The following is a 14416-nucleotide window of genomic DNA, read 5'->3' as shown; positions in this document are numbered from 1 at the left end:
CTCTCTCACCTCCCTTCCCCCCTCTCTCTCTCACCCTTCTCTCTCTCATCCCCCACTCTCACCCCTCTCCTCTCTCTCACATGTCTCTCACCCACTTTTCTTTCTCACCCCCCCTCTCTCTCTCACCCCTCTTTCACCCCCTTCTTTCTTTCACTCCCTCTCTCCCCTCTACCTGCCTCTCTCTCACCCTCCCTCTCTCTCTTTCACCCTCTAACTCTCAACCCATTTCACCCCTCCTCTCTCTCTCACCCCGTCTGTCTCCCACCTTCTCTCTCACCCCCTTCTCTCTCTCAAACCTTCTCTCTTACCCCCACCTCTCTCTCACCCCCTTCTCCCCTCTCTCTCTCACACTGCAATGCACCAAAAGTGATGCATGCACCTATTTAAAAATGCACTGCAACTGGATCGCAGGGTACTGTTACCGGTGCAGGAAACTGCATTTGTGACCTGCATTGGGGGTGTTGTTTGGATTGCATTGATACCCGCTGCAGATCACAAATGCAGTGCATTTTGAACACAGTGTGGGAAACATTCACGGAATGGGGGTTTCCTGCATGGGTTTCAGCAACAGGCATGTCCAGGTGTTTCCCATCAGCTTGTATAAAATAAATGACAGGCTGGAACTGTCCTCAGCTATTCGCTTGTAGTCACACATGAAGTTATCACATGTGATTAGGGACAGATATGCTCCCCTGGATGTAGCCAGACGTAGATGGACACGGGCATGATTCCCTGAAAAGCTTTAAGGAATTAAAGCCTTGTTCAGCAGTGCCACAGAAAGCAGTAAAAATTGGAGGGGGTTCCAACCCACCTGTCTATTCAAAGCCACAAAAAATTTATTGTCTTGAGATAACAGCCAAGAATAAAAAGATACAGTTGGTATCGAAAAGAATCACCAGCCTTTAAAATAATCACATTTTGTTGCTTTGCAGACTGAAATGAAGACAGACACAGTTTTTGTTTTATCCAGCTGTATTTACTCACTGCAATTTATAACATCCAAGTGAAAGATATAACATCAACATGTCAGAAAAAAGAAAAAAATCAAAATCACTGATTGGAAAAAAGATCCTCCCCTTGTGTCAGTATTTTGTTGAAGCACCTTTTGGTTTAATTCCAGCCTTTAGTCTGTGGGGATATGTCTCTACTAACTTTGCACATCTAGACTTTGCAATATTTGCCCGTTCTTCTTCGCAGAACTGCTCAGGTTCAGTTAAATTTGATGGTGACCGTTTGTGGACTGCAGTCTTCAAGTTGTTCCACAGATTGTCAATGGGGTTTAAGTCTGGGCTCTGACTAGGCCATGCAAGGACATTCACCTTTATCTCCTCCAACCACTGTGTGCTCATATTTGCTGTGTGCTTTGGGTCATTGTCATGTTGGAAGGTAAACCTTCTTCCCGTTGACAACTTTCTGGCAGAGGGCAGCAGATTTTCCTTAGGAATTTGATGGTATTTTGCCCCGTCCATCTTTCCTTCTATCCGGACAAGTGTTCCAGTCCTTGCTGCAGAGAAACCCCCATAACAGGATATTCCCCCTCCATACTGTACTGTAGGAATGGTGTTATTCGGATTGTGAGCGGATTGGATTTCCGCCACACATATCGTTTTGTGTTGAAGCCAGATACTTCCATTTTAGTCTCATCTGACCAGAACACCTTTTTCCATGCGGCCTCAGAATCTTCAAGGTGCATTTTGGCAAAGCTCAGTGGTGACTGTATGTGGCCTTTCTTGAGGAGCGGCTTTATTCTTACAACCCTTCCATACAAGGCACATTAGTGGAGAATTTGTGATATTATTGTCACATGCACTCTGCTGATCTCCTGAAGCGAATAGAGAAGCAGAGTTGTGCCTCTATTTGTAAATACTGGCACAGGATCTAGCTGGTTCCTTTCTCCCTAGACCCTTTTCGGTCCAAGGAGAGAAGGGAAAACACCCACCCAGGGGCGGACTGACAACTCATGGGGTCCCTGGGCAATAGGGGATCATGGGGCCCCTGTGTCCTTGCCCAAACTCAATAAAACCTATGAAAAAGGTACCAGGGGCATCTCATGGGGCCCCCTACTGACCCCGGGCCCTCGGGCAGTGCCCGAGTTTCCAAATGGTCAGTCCGCCCCTGATGCACACAATGATCACTCTTTCTCATACATTCCTGCAACTGCTTCAGAGTTGCTGTAGGCCTCTTGGTAGCCACTGTGGCAAGTTTCCTCCGGGCTCTTTTATTTCGTTTGGAGAGACGTCCTGATCCAGGGAGGGTCTGTGTTGTACCAAATACCGTCCACTTCTTAATAATAGACTTCACTGTGCCTGGTATTGATAAAGCCTTTGACATTTTTTTGTACTCATCTTCTGACTTGTGCCTGTCAACAACTTTATCTTTTGTCAGTACCTTGTGACCCATAGTTGATTGTTTGCTTCAGTTGCACTATCAGGGACTGAAATTCTCCAGGAAAGCTCTTTTCATGCTGAACTACTCAAAATAACCACAGCTGATTACAGTTCAAAGTCAAATGGCTTTGTGTGCCATTGTGAAGGTGATTAGCTACACCTGATTGAGTTTAGTCATTAGGAGGAGGGGTGGTCCTTTTTCCAACTCAGCGATCCTGTTTTTGAATTTTTAATTTTACTCTGGACATTTTGATAACACTGGTAACGTTATTTGTGTAAAGTCAGTGAGTTTTTTCAGCTTTTTTTTGTGTTTTTGAATTAAAGTTTAGCGGCGTTTTGCTGTATTTTCTCGCATTTTTCCATGTTTGCATTTTTTAGCATTTATTGGGGTCAAAAAAAGTCCAAAAACGCCAGTTTGCGGCGTTTTACAGCATTTTTCTGTGTTTTTCAGTGTTAGAGCATTTTTTGGGGTCAAAAAAGTCCAAAAACGCTGGTTTGCGGCATTTTACCACATTTTTCAGTGTTTTTCAGCGTTTTTCAGCGTTAGAGCATTTTTACAGCTAAAAAACTCCTGTAGAAACCCACTAGTCCTGTTGTTTTTCCAGCCAAAAAACGTTGACTACAATCTATGTGTGTATGGACACATAGGATAACATGCTGGGGGGGTTTACAGGCTGTAGAAAAAAACGTCAAAAGACAAAAACAGCAGCTGTAAAAACATCGAGCGTGCATGAGGACTACCGTGTTGGTGTTACATCTTTCACTGGGATGTTATAAGTTGCATTGAAATACAGCTGAATAAAATAAAAATTGTGTCTGCCTTCATTTCAGGCTGCAAAGCAACAGAATGTGATCATTTTAAAGGGGGCGGGGGGATTCTTTTTTTTCCCACTGCAAAAATGATAAGCCCAAAAAAGAAAAAATACCAAAATCGGGTTTTGCTGCAAAATTTACCTTCAATTCATAGATTTCCCAAGCAGTTTCTTTCTGTCACTAGATTTTTCAGTCTGATGGCCAGCATCATTCAACCCACTTCCCTTGAGCCCAGTTCATCCTGGACTCGTTCTAGTATGTGACTGGACAGTGAAAGGGGAAGCAGCACAGTGATAAATTCATCTCTCAGTCACTATGCATTTCAGGTGTCCAGTCACCTGAAGGTATCCTGCATATACAGTAACCTATGGAACCATGAACATGCACATCTAAAGGGTGCCCAGGGATGTGTTATTTCACTTTTACAATCAGCAAGAGTTCTATGGGCAGCACAGTGGCTAAGTGGTTAGCACTTCCGACTGGCAGTACTAGGGTCTTTAGTTTGAATCCCGACCAAGGCACCACCTGCCTGGAGTTTGCATGTTGTTCCTGTGTCTGTGTGGGTTTCCTCCCACACTATAGACATGCTGGCAGGTTAACCTCCTTAGCGGTATTCCCCAGTGTAGCTCGGGGTAAAATGTCAGTACCAAAAGCGGTAACCCTGAGCTAGACTCGGGCTTACCATGCGGCGCTGCATAGGGAGTCCCCGCAGAGCTTTCCTTGTCCTTCGCTCCCGCGATGTGTCCCCTGCAGCGTTCCCGGCCTTCTCCTCTGGCCGATGCCGGCATCCAGCTTCTGTGTTCCGGTCCCTGTGACGTTGGGACGTATGGGCAGCGGTGGGAAATTTTAAAAAATGTCATTTTTTTTAAAACAAATTTTTCATAGTAAAACATTGCTATTTCAACCCATTTCACATACATTTTGTCCCGAGTGCTTTGTCCGGCGCCCTGCCTGCATTTTTACTGTTCTTTCTGCCTGGAAACTGAGAAATGTCCATGGCGTCCAAAAAGTGTCCCTTTAGGTCAAAAGCGGTTTAGACCAGCTAGAGAACAGCGATAGTAAATCAGAACCACTTGCAGAATTGAGTGATAATGATTCGTGGGGAAATTCGTCATCAGACACTGAAAATGATTTTGCGACTTTGCTCAGTGATGTGCGAACTTGGCGCTCTATTTCAAATTTCAGTGTTTTCGGTTTGATTATATTATTGAATTAAATGTATTATTATTATATTATTATTTTTTATGATTGTTTATTAAATTATAATTTATGATTTCGTGTTTCAAATTTTATCCTACCTGGGATGTTTACTAGACTCTTGTTCGGACAGATTTGAGTGAGTTATTCCTAAAAATTACAGCCTACAATAAAAAAACAACATATTTCCATGCAAAATAATGGTACCGCTTTCAGCACCAAAAATATGAAATAATCATACCGCTAGGGAGGTTAATTGGCTCCTGTCTAAATTGCCCCTAGTATGTGTATGTATGAATGTGAGTTAGGGATCTTAGACTGTATACCCCTTGAGGGTCAGGGACTGATGTGAATGTACAATATATATGTAAAGTGCTGCATAAATTGACGGCGCTATATATGTACCTGAAATAAATAAATGTATTAACCCCCCTTTTCTTTGATGAATGAGAACTGGAAATATAAAAAAAACCAGCAGCTGCTGCTATAGAGATGTACTGATGATGTACAAACATTTTCAAAATGAGAAAAAATATTTCACCAATGCTAACAGTGTTTTGAGTTGGTAGTTAACGCTCTTTATTACTATTTAATGTAACAAATGTTTTTCAGTACTATTTTAATATATGTCTTTTATATCTGCCTAGAGTTCAGCTTTCACCTACAGTGACAAGAATGAGAAGGGCGCACATTTGATGTGATGCCTTGAATGCAATCAGTTACATCCCGCGGGACAGTCCCTGCTAAGAAAGGACAGTTGGAAGGCACAGTCCAGAAATAATCCAGAGAGCACAGATGCACCATTAACACGTAGCACAATCCAGGTAAGCTCTGTAAATCCTATAAAGTTAGTTATATAGAAATGTCTCATGTAGAAGACTTCTGTAATAAGAGACGGATAATGGAAAACTGAATACAAAGGATAGCATGGGGATCCGGGGTATGTGGGGGGAACACAGATCACAAACTATTTGGGGGATTTGTCAGGACTGTAGCATATCATGTCAGCGCTTTTTCCGATATGTATTCCGACATAAATCAATCACCAGGGTATTAAAGAGATTTTGGACTAACGGCTACTGTGCTCACTGTTAACCTTTTGGGACAGTAACATCACACTTCAATTCTTCACATAAAACTCCGGCCAGGTCGGATCAATCACTCGAGGATAAAAGTATCTGACACAAGAACCGCTATTACTGTCTGTAGCAACCCCCTAGATTATTTCTTCCATGTTTCAAGGGCAAGATGGGAGGATAAAAGGAGTCATCTTAAAGCCCAACTCTTAAAGGCCAATCTATCCTTGTACTGGGGCCCGCCAAAACATAAACGCTTGTTATGCCTAGGTCTTCCGGAACAAGGAGTATACCTTATTCCGTGCTTCAGAAAGAGCCTCCAGCATTGAGACTGGTTCCCTGCAACCAGGGGCGGACTGACCATTTGGAAACTGCCACTGCCCGAGGGCCTGGGGTCAGTAGGGGGCCCCATGAGATGCCCCTGGTACCTTTTTCATAGGCTTTTTTGAGTTTGGGCAAGGTCATAGGGGCCCTATGATCCCCTATTGCCCGGGGGCCCCATGGGTTGTCACTCCGCCCCTGCCTGCAACTTACACTTAAAGGTGCTCTCAGCCATAGTCACTTGCTCTGCCCCACCACACAGAATACAAGGCTCATAGCCCTGCATTGTTTATGTAGCCCCCTTCTAGTAAGTGTAGGTTGTTAGGCAAATTTAGTTTAGCTCCTCTGTAATCAGTGGAGCAGGGGTTGATTGCATTCGCAAGCTCAGTGTCTCACAGGCTACTGATCGGATTACTTCCCCTTGTATTCTATTATTATTATTATTATATAGGATTTATATAGCGTCAAGAGTTTGTGCAACACTTTACAGTTACAATACAATTTGGTACAAGAGGAAACAGAGGGCCTTGCTCATTAGAGTTTACAATCTATTCTAGAGGATTATAGAATCATAGTGGGAAGAAGAATAGGGAGCCAGCCTGAATATTTATGGAGACTCAGCCAATCCTTGGTGAGGTGTGCCCAGTAGGTGGCAAGAGAGCTCATAAATAGTATGGGCCTAGAGCAGCATTTGTGGGTTCCTGGGTCTAGTCCTGCCAGAGTCAGAATTGTCATTCTGGAGTCATCGAGGTCCCAGCTAGAGCTTAAGCTGGGGGGCCTGCTTGCAAAGTCAAAAGGGTCCCAAAAGGGTCTGGAGAGCTCACTGAAGAGTACCAGGAGGAAGTTGGGGGAAGCTGTCCTGTGGTAGTGTGAGCCTGTGTCCCCCTCACTGAAGAGTGCCCAGTGGATATTGGAAGGAGGCAGCCAGTAATCCTGTGGCATTGGGAGTAGATGACCTAAGTGCTGTGCCTTAGTGACTGGGTGTAGCTCGGGTCCTTGGAAGAAGTCATAGTCAGCCAGTAGATAGTTATGTGGGACTTTTTGTGTAGCTCAGTGTGAAGGAGTCCTCAAAGAATTCAGTTCAGCAGTTCTGGGGTATCCCATGCTCCCTTCCCCCCATCATAGTTACATAGTCTGGCTGAAAAAAGTCCATCCAGTTCAACCATTCAAAAAAGAAAAGTTATATGCACACAGTTGATCCAGAGGAAGGCAAAGAAACTCAACAAAGCATGATCCATCCAAGTTAAATTTCACATAAGCATCAAAAAGACACCCCTAGACTGTCGTTTTCAAGCCAGTGGAAATAGAGCCAGGCACAAAGCATTTTCTCCATGTGTGCTAATCTTGTGGAAAGAAATCCTGCTGGGGTGCACTACATACTGTATGTGATTATGCCGATGAGCCACCCGAATACTAGACTTTTTTGGAGAAGAAAGGCAACACCAGAGCAGGGGTGGACTGACAACTCATGGGGCCCCCCGGGCAGTAGGGGATCATGGGGCCCCTGTGTCCTTGCCCAAACTAAAACAAATCTATGAAAAAGGTTCAAGGGGCATTTCATGGGGCCCCCTACTGACCCTGGGCCCTCGGGCAGTGCCTGAGTTTCCAAATGGTCAGTCTGCCCCTGCACCAGAGTCAACCAGAGCTGACAACAGCATAAATAACAATGCCTGTTCCTGTACCCCCCTAATGAACATTTCAAAAAACCTATCCTTGATGTGGGCCCCCCTTAACTGCAAGGGTAGATGTTTTCTACTTCTTGGAGTTAGGCTTTAGAGTACAGTTATCATTTAAAATGCACCTAGCCTGTCCTGAACCAATTCTAAAGTAACAACAGTGCTAATGCCCAAGCGTTATTTAGTACTTTCTGCCCAAGCTTAAATTAGATTAACCCCTTGCTGACCAACGTAGGTAAAAAATGACCTGGCAGCAAGTGGTTATTATAAGACCATGGTGGCAGCTGCAGCTCCATCACTTTTACAGAACTTTGAAGGGCCTCCCCCCTCCCTGCCATCTGCAGTGATTCTCAGAACCTTCTGGGGAGCCCAGGACTGTGGTAAGCAGCTGGGATGGCTTCCCACAGAGGAGAGAGATGAATATTCATTCCCCCATCTCCTCTGTGGTGAATGAATCCAGAAGCGACAATGATTTGGTCACTTCCAGTTTCAGAGTTGTCATTCCCTAGTTTTCACAGAGAAGCACAATCTGCGCGTGGTTAGTTGCTTTAGAGGGCAGGGGGGACATCAGAGAACTGAGGAACTGAGCTCTGGAACATGTGCCCAAACACCAACGGGTAGAGGGCAATGGACTAGTCACTAGAATTACTAGAATACTGGGGCGCCATGACGAGGCTCTGTAGCTTACTCATGTATTTGCAAATGTGTGCTAACTGAACCCCTGTTTTTAACGCATACTATTAGACAGGTTAATTTGATTTGCTTGCAGGTTGGCTGGCAAGTTAGGGCTGGGAATTCTTCTTTTTTATTGTTTGACATGCGTCACCCTTCCATGTGCTCCTTGCTGTGAAGGCCAGTTATAGATTGGGGCAGTTGCCATTTTTTGTACTGTTGAATTGATGATTAAGGGGGCGCACTGGACACCTTGGCTGCCATTGTGCTACATGCTGGGTGTCCAGTGCGCTCCTGTACCTTTAACCACTTCCCGACCGGCCGTTGTATATAAACGGCCGGACGGTGGCACTGCAGGGTTTATAAACGGCCTCCCCGCACCCTGCTTGTGCGCTTTCCCCAGGAGCGCGCAGCACTGCGATCCGGTGCCCGCTGTGTCCTCCGGACACAGTGAAACACCGATCGTCAGACGGGACCTCTGTATGAGGTCCCGATCATGTGATCACTGATTGGCCAATCAGTGATCACATGCAAAGTAGTAAGCAAGATGTTACAACCATCACACTGGTCAGTAACATTGCAGGCACAGGTTACTGTTAATTGATATAGTGTTTCATCTTCATTTGATCAGTACTTTTTGCTACATGTATGTACTTATTATACACACTCATTTTAATTCTTTTGACTATTCAATAAACTATGTACCATACTACACTATGAGATCCCCCCTCTCTTTGGCTCCATTATGAGCACTTAACCCCCAGGATTCTGGTTCCTCCAAATTGGAGGATGGGATATACTACATGACCAGACCTCTAAGAAAGACCCCGAAGAGGGACCTCTGATTGACACCTTCCTTTATGTGCATGAGATCAGAGGTGGACAACTTCTAGACCAGACCAATTTCCATCCGATGGGAGTCCTTTAAGCCGGATTACATCATCCAATGCGCAATATTTTAGTGCTTCTGGTGAGTTTGCATTCTCGCTATTTTCTCTTACATCTTCCTGGCCTATTATCCACTCCCAGATGTAATTACTCCCTGGAATTTTATCTAATCATTTGAAGTGACATTTATACCACTAAGGCTTTTTTATCAATCTACATGATCATGTCTATTATATTTGCTGATGTTTTCTTATCTATGCGCTGCACTACAGTTTTTTGTTTAAGATGTCATTTCTGACATCATTGCTTACTACGTGTGAAATCTGTGAATGATCACAGAGGTCACATGGTACAAGGCTATTCACAACAGCCTTGTACCATGTGACAAGCTGTGACCAATCACAGCTCACTCAGTAGTTCTCAATGGCTGCAAGAATGCAGACAGAGAGAAAGAGAAATGATTGCTTTTACATCCTATATGGGTGTAAAAGCAATCAGTGTAAAAAAAAAAAAAAAATCTTCATCACCCCCCAAAAGTAGTACAGTGTCACCATGGTGACACTGTACTGCTAGGGTGACAGTATGTAAAAAAATAAATAAATTAATAATATAAACATGTAAAATACAATGTTTAAAAAGTATAATTTTTGGTTATAAACTAATTTGGCTTATTTTTTTTTTTTTACTAAAAAGATAACGGAATAAATTTTGGCCAAGATTTATGATGAAATATTATTTATTTGCAAAATTTTATAAGAAAAACACTTTTTTTCAAAATTTTGGGATATTTTCATTTACATAGCAAAAAAAATAAAAATCCCAGCGGTGAATAAATACCTCCAAAATAAAGTTTTATCTGTCTCAAAAAAATGGTGATAGCGCTGAAAGCTGAAAATTGCCCTTGTCAGGAAGGGGGTAAAAGTGTCCGGACTGGAAGTGGTTAAGGAGGGGTGGGCTCCCTCAGGTACATCTACCTTTGGTCTATCCATTAAATACATGTGCCTCTACTATGCAGGCTCTCAAAATTGTAGATCTAGGAACTACATAATACTGAGGTGCCGTGACGAGGCTCTGTAACTTACCCATGTATTTGAAAATGTGTGCTAACTAAATCCATGTTTTTAATGCATACTGTTAGACAGGTTAATTCGATTTGTTTGCAGGCTGGCTGGCAAGTTAGAGCTGGGAATTTTTCTTTTTTGTTGTTTGACATGCGTCACCCTTCCATGTGCTCCTTGCTGTGAAGGCCAGTTATAGACTGGGGCAGTGGCCATTTGTTGTACTAGTTACCAGAATTGCCTGTGGTCTTGCTGAAACTGACCTTTCTCAAATTCTTGACTGACTATTAGTGATGGACAAATCTGACCAGGTTCAGGTCACAAAGGGTTCAAAATCTGGCAAATCACTTAGAGGCAAGACCCTTGTTTAATGCTGTTGATATTTAGGGCTAATAGGCAAACTACTGATAAAAACAATACATGGGAAGGTGGGCACTGCCTTAGGGGACATGTACCTAAGCATTTGTTTCTATACCATACAAATGGTAAAAGTTCTTTGCATGTGGCTTCAAGAGCAACATTGAAAATACCCAAATGCTTTAAACATGCCTAGAGGATGCTTTGAAGCTGTATGTGGTGTTACAGAATTATACGTTTTTCACAGTCTCAGCAACAGCATACACTGGCACTACATATTTTTTTTATTTTCTTTTGCATTTTGCTTGGCTTACATATAGCAGCAGCATCGCCCCAATCTGATTCATTTTAGTTTGAAAAAAAGTTTTTTATTTTTGTTAGCTTTAACATTGATAAAAAAATGTATGTGTCGAACAGTCCCCCCCTTTGACCAGCAGATATAAATTGGTCAGTTGATTTCAGTGGCAGTCTGTTTCTGCTGATGGAGTCTAAAAAAAAAATTGGCCAGCAGCAAGACATTTTTAATGAGAGATAATTGCTTGAAATGTACTATGGAAAGAGTAAGGCAAGTGTTTTTCCATAAGAATTAAGAAACTGCAGAGGAGACAGAAGTACACAAACTGGCCAGCAACGGGACAATTTTAAACATCAAGACTAGGCTCAAATTTTCTAGAGACAAAAAGCACAGGCTGGGACTTTACTACAAGAAATAAAATACTGCAGAAGATACAGTGGTGTAAAATTGTCCAGCAGCAGGCCAGTTTTATTCAGGGATGATAGGCATAACTGACTAACTTTTATTTTATCTGTGGGGAGAGGGATGGTGCATGGAATGTTAACATATATGTAAATTCAATCATTAAAATCTCATATATTCTTTAATATGTTAATATTATTTCAAAAGTAATTTTCAATCTGCTTAAATCAGCATCTTTTATTACAATTATACCTGGTCATTCTACCAGTAAGGTCCTTGTTCCGGTAGTTCCTCTTGTAAAACGTGATCTGAATAATGCCTCCCAGTGACTGGAGTGGTTAAAGCCCAACTCTGGGTAAAGAAAAAAGTTTTCCCATGCAATGGGACAGATTAACTGCTTGTTTTTGTATAGGCCGATTGGAAAGAAGATATACTTACCTGTTCCAACGATCCTTCCAGCACAAGACCCTTCCGACACCCCTGCGCTCCAGTGGTCTTGAATTGTGAACTGTTCCTGACGTCATCAAGCCCAGAGCAGGATCCATAGACCAGGAACAGTCCACCAATGGACCATAGGGGAATGCTGTTTTCCAATGAAAGATCGGGTGGGTATATGTTTTCTCCTCACCCCTAGACAAAACAAGCAGCTGGCCCGTGCAGTGTGGGCACAGCCCAACTGCATGGGGAAACTTTTTTGCCTGGATTTGAGTGTTAAATTAGTTGTCTAGTCCAAGAGGTCTAAAGCTTTTCAGGGATTTGTTGCCCCAGTGGTTGTAATAAACTGTTCTGTTTCCCTGTATAGCCCTAAGCCTGTGCAACAGAACACATTTACTTAATCTGAAGCCTCAGTACACAAATGGTTCCAGGTCAAGGTTGCAATGCATTGAATCCTTGCGGAGGCCCATAAAACAAAGGTGCTCAGTGAAAAAGGAGGTGTAACAAGGGAAGACTGCTGTCCACCATCCCAAACCAGAATTGTCTGATTTCTTCTCTCCTCTAGTAATGACTGAATAATTAAGTGGCTTTCCCAATCCCACCTTTAACACCATCATACGGACACATGAATCCTTGCAGAATAACTTGCTTTACTGTAATGCAACATAATCAGTCCACACAATTGGTAAAGTATCATGTTTCTATATCCATTTTAAAGAACAAATTGTAACTCAACAAGTCCTCAGTCCATCTTATTAGTAATAGATTTTAACAGAAAACAGCTATTCCCAATAAATGTAAGGAGGGGATATGGCAGTATTCACAAATCAGGAGCCAGGTTCTCTCTGTAAGGCTTATATACAGTATTTTCATATTCACTCTTGAGGTCTTCAAGCTGGATACCCCAGTGGGATAACCCATTCAACTTTAGCTCCTACATGTTGCTTGAGCTCCGCCATAGCTCTCAAGCTCACCACACTCCACCTTATCCCTAGTAATCTTTTACATTTTATGGGAGAGCTGTTCCAAACCTGCAAGGTGGGTACCCAGATTAGAAGGGCACTTATAGTGGCAGTTGATAAGCAGTTCCCATGGCAGCTGGTTTATTGTAAGTCATGGGACATGAGAGGTTGTGCTACTAATAGTCTTGTACTGCTGAGGGTTTCAATACCATCTTGTGACCGCAGGGCCTAAAAGGTTCTGCTCAGGCCATATGGCCCATGGGGAATGCAACATTACAGTCCATGGGTGGCTCTGTAACAGGGGGACTTAAAGGGCATAATTCTTCCTAGACCGGTCTTCCTCAATTACATTCCAAAACAGCAGCAGAATCCTCCTCGCTCTTTTTCCTAGAGGGCCACAAGAACAGACACTGAACAACAAGTCCTCCAGGGCGTGAGAGTCCTCAATGCAATGCTAGGCATATCATACATCCCAGTTCGCCCATTATGGAATATCCAGTCAGGGAACTTGCTTTTCTGAATCTTTACTTAACAACAAATGATAATTGACAGAACAGTTATTTTCATAATACACCTAGTCCTGCATAGACACATTTGGTTGTCATTGTACCAAATCTGAGTCCATGCATAGGCTACTCCTACAGTCCACTGACAACTGATATTGCTGAACAATGTTCACGCTGAGGTCCACTGAAGAGAAGCACATGGCTATCTTTCCATCACCCAATGGAGATCTTCATGGATAGCTTTTGTAATTTTTCCTGGGCACAACACTACTTAGCTGTTCTACCCTCACTTTATGTACACTAGTAAGAAAAAGGATGTCCATCCCAGACTGGCTGTAGACAGAGTGGAGATCACCCTAAAAGGGATACTAACCCTCTCTTACGCTCTTATGGATTGACAATACTATGACCCTGTCTGCCACTTGCTCTCCTGCATTTTCACCTTGTGCATTGCCTACCTGAATGCAATGATATACAGCCACCACTGGAACACATGTATGTAGACAGTTGGGATGCGCTCGAAATGCCATGGGTTTACAACGAATCCTCTGAGTTTGCAATTCATAAAATGTTGCAGGTTTACCAGTGAAAATAAGGAACAACCTACACTGTAATGACTTTCCCTTTTGTCAATGAGTCCCAAGAGCCAATAATCTGAAGGAATGGACAGCCCAGTGGTATAAATAGGTGCTGTTTGGGAGAGCTGACAGTTCTGTAAAGGAAGCAATATTGTACTAGACTATTGTACTTTAATTTTGGCATTTTTTACCTGTTCCCCCTGATGGTGTCTGGCTTCCCATGCCCTTTATTTGCCAATAGCTTGCTTATTATCCTTACAAATTGCTAGGAATGAATAACCGGTTTCGCCTCCCCATCCCTTATAGACTTCAGTTGGGTTTATGGCAAAGTTTTTGAACATCGATTAACGTGTGAAACAGTTTGCAAGCCAAGCACAAGCAGATTTGCTCATCCCTAATACACAGGAAATTACTTAATGATACTAAAGATTACCAGCAATGGTGACATACAAAAAACAAAGGTGAAAACGATATTGTCAAAAAAAAAGACAGTTCTCCATGAATCACAGTACTTCAGCAAACTAAATGCATCCAATCAGTTTTCGTGTTTACTTCCACTTAGGCTGCCGTTGTATGTCTTCAGGGCAACTTAATTTTCTTTGATTGATGCCATTTGAAATACATATCTGCAGTGTCCTGGCACAGACCATACTTCTGCCCCCAATCCATACAGTCCTCTGCTATAGAATTTGAGATTCCAATAGAAGATTTGGTTTTCGCTGCAGTGGCAGTTTGAATCAAAAAAAATTACCTTCAAAATTATTTCCATCTGCTCCATAACACATGACAGATA

The 14416-nt window shown here is 42.8% G+C and overlaps 2 protein-coding genes across 3 annotated transcripts in view; one reads left to right on the top strand and one right to left on the bottom strand.

The window, feature by feature from the left end:
• The window catches only part of ALPK2 (alpha kinase 2), a 210381-nt gene that overhangs the window by 195525 nt on the left and 440 nt on the right, over window positions 1-14416 (bottom strand). The gene's annotated exons all lie outside the window — the stretch shown is intronic.
• MALT1 (MALT1 paracaspase) overlaps window positions 9029-14416 on the top strand; it is a 253242-nt gene continuing 247854 nt past the window's right edge. Inside the window, exon 1 of the mRNA XM_089683427.1 lies at window positions 9029-9112. The gene's annotated coding sequence lies outside the window, so the exon portion shown is untranslated. The remainder of the gene's footprint in view (window positions 9113-14416) is intronic.

The sequence above is a fragment of the Staurois parvus genome, unplaced genomic scaffold (genome assembly GCF_062004578.1).
Source record: "Staurois parvus isolate SC_StPar_1 unplaced genomic scaffold, SC_StPar_1.0 ptg000310l, whole genome shotgun sequence".
NCBI lineage: Eukaryota > Metazoa > Chordata > Amphibia > Anura > Ranidae > Staurois > Staurois parvus.
The sequence above is the reverse complement of the archived record's forward strand: the minus strand, read 5'-3'. Positions and strand labels throughout refer to the sequence as shown.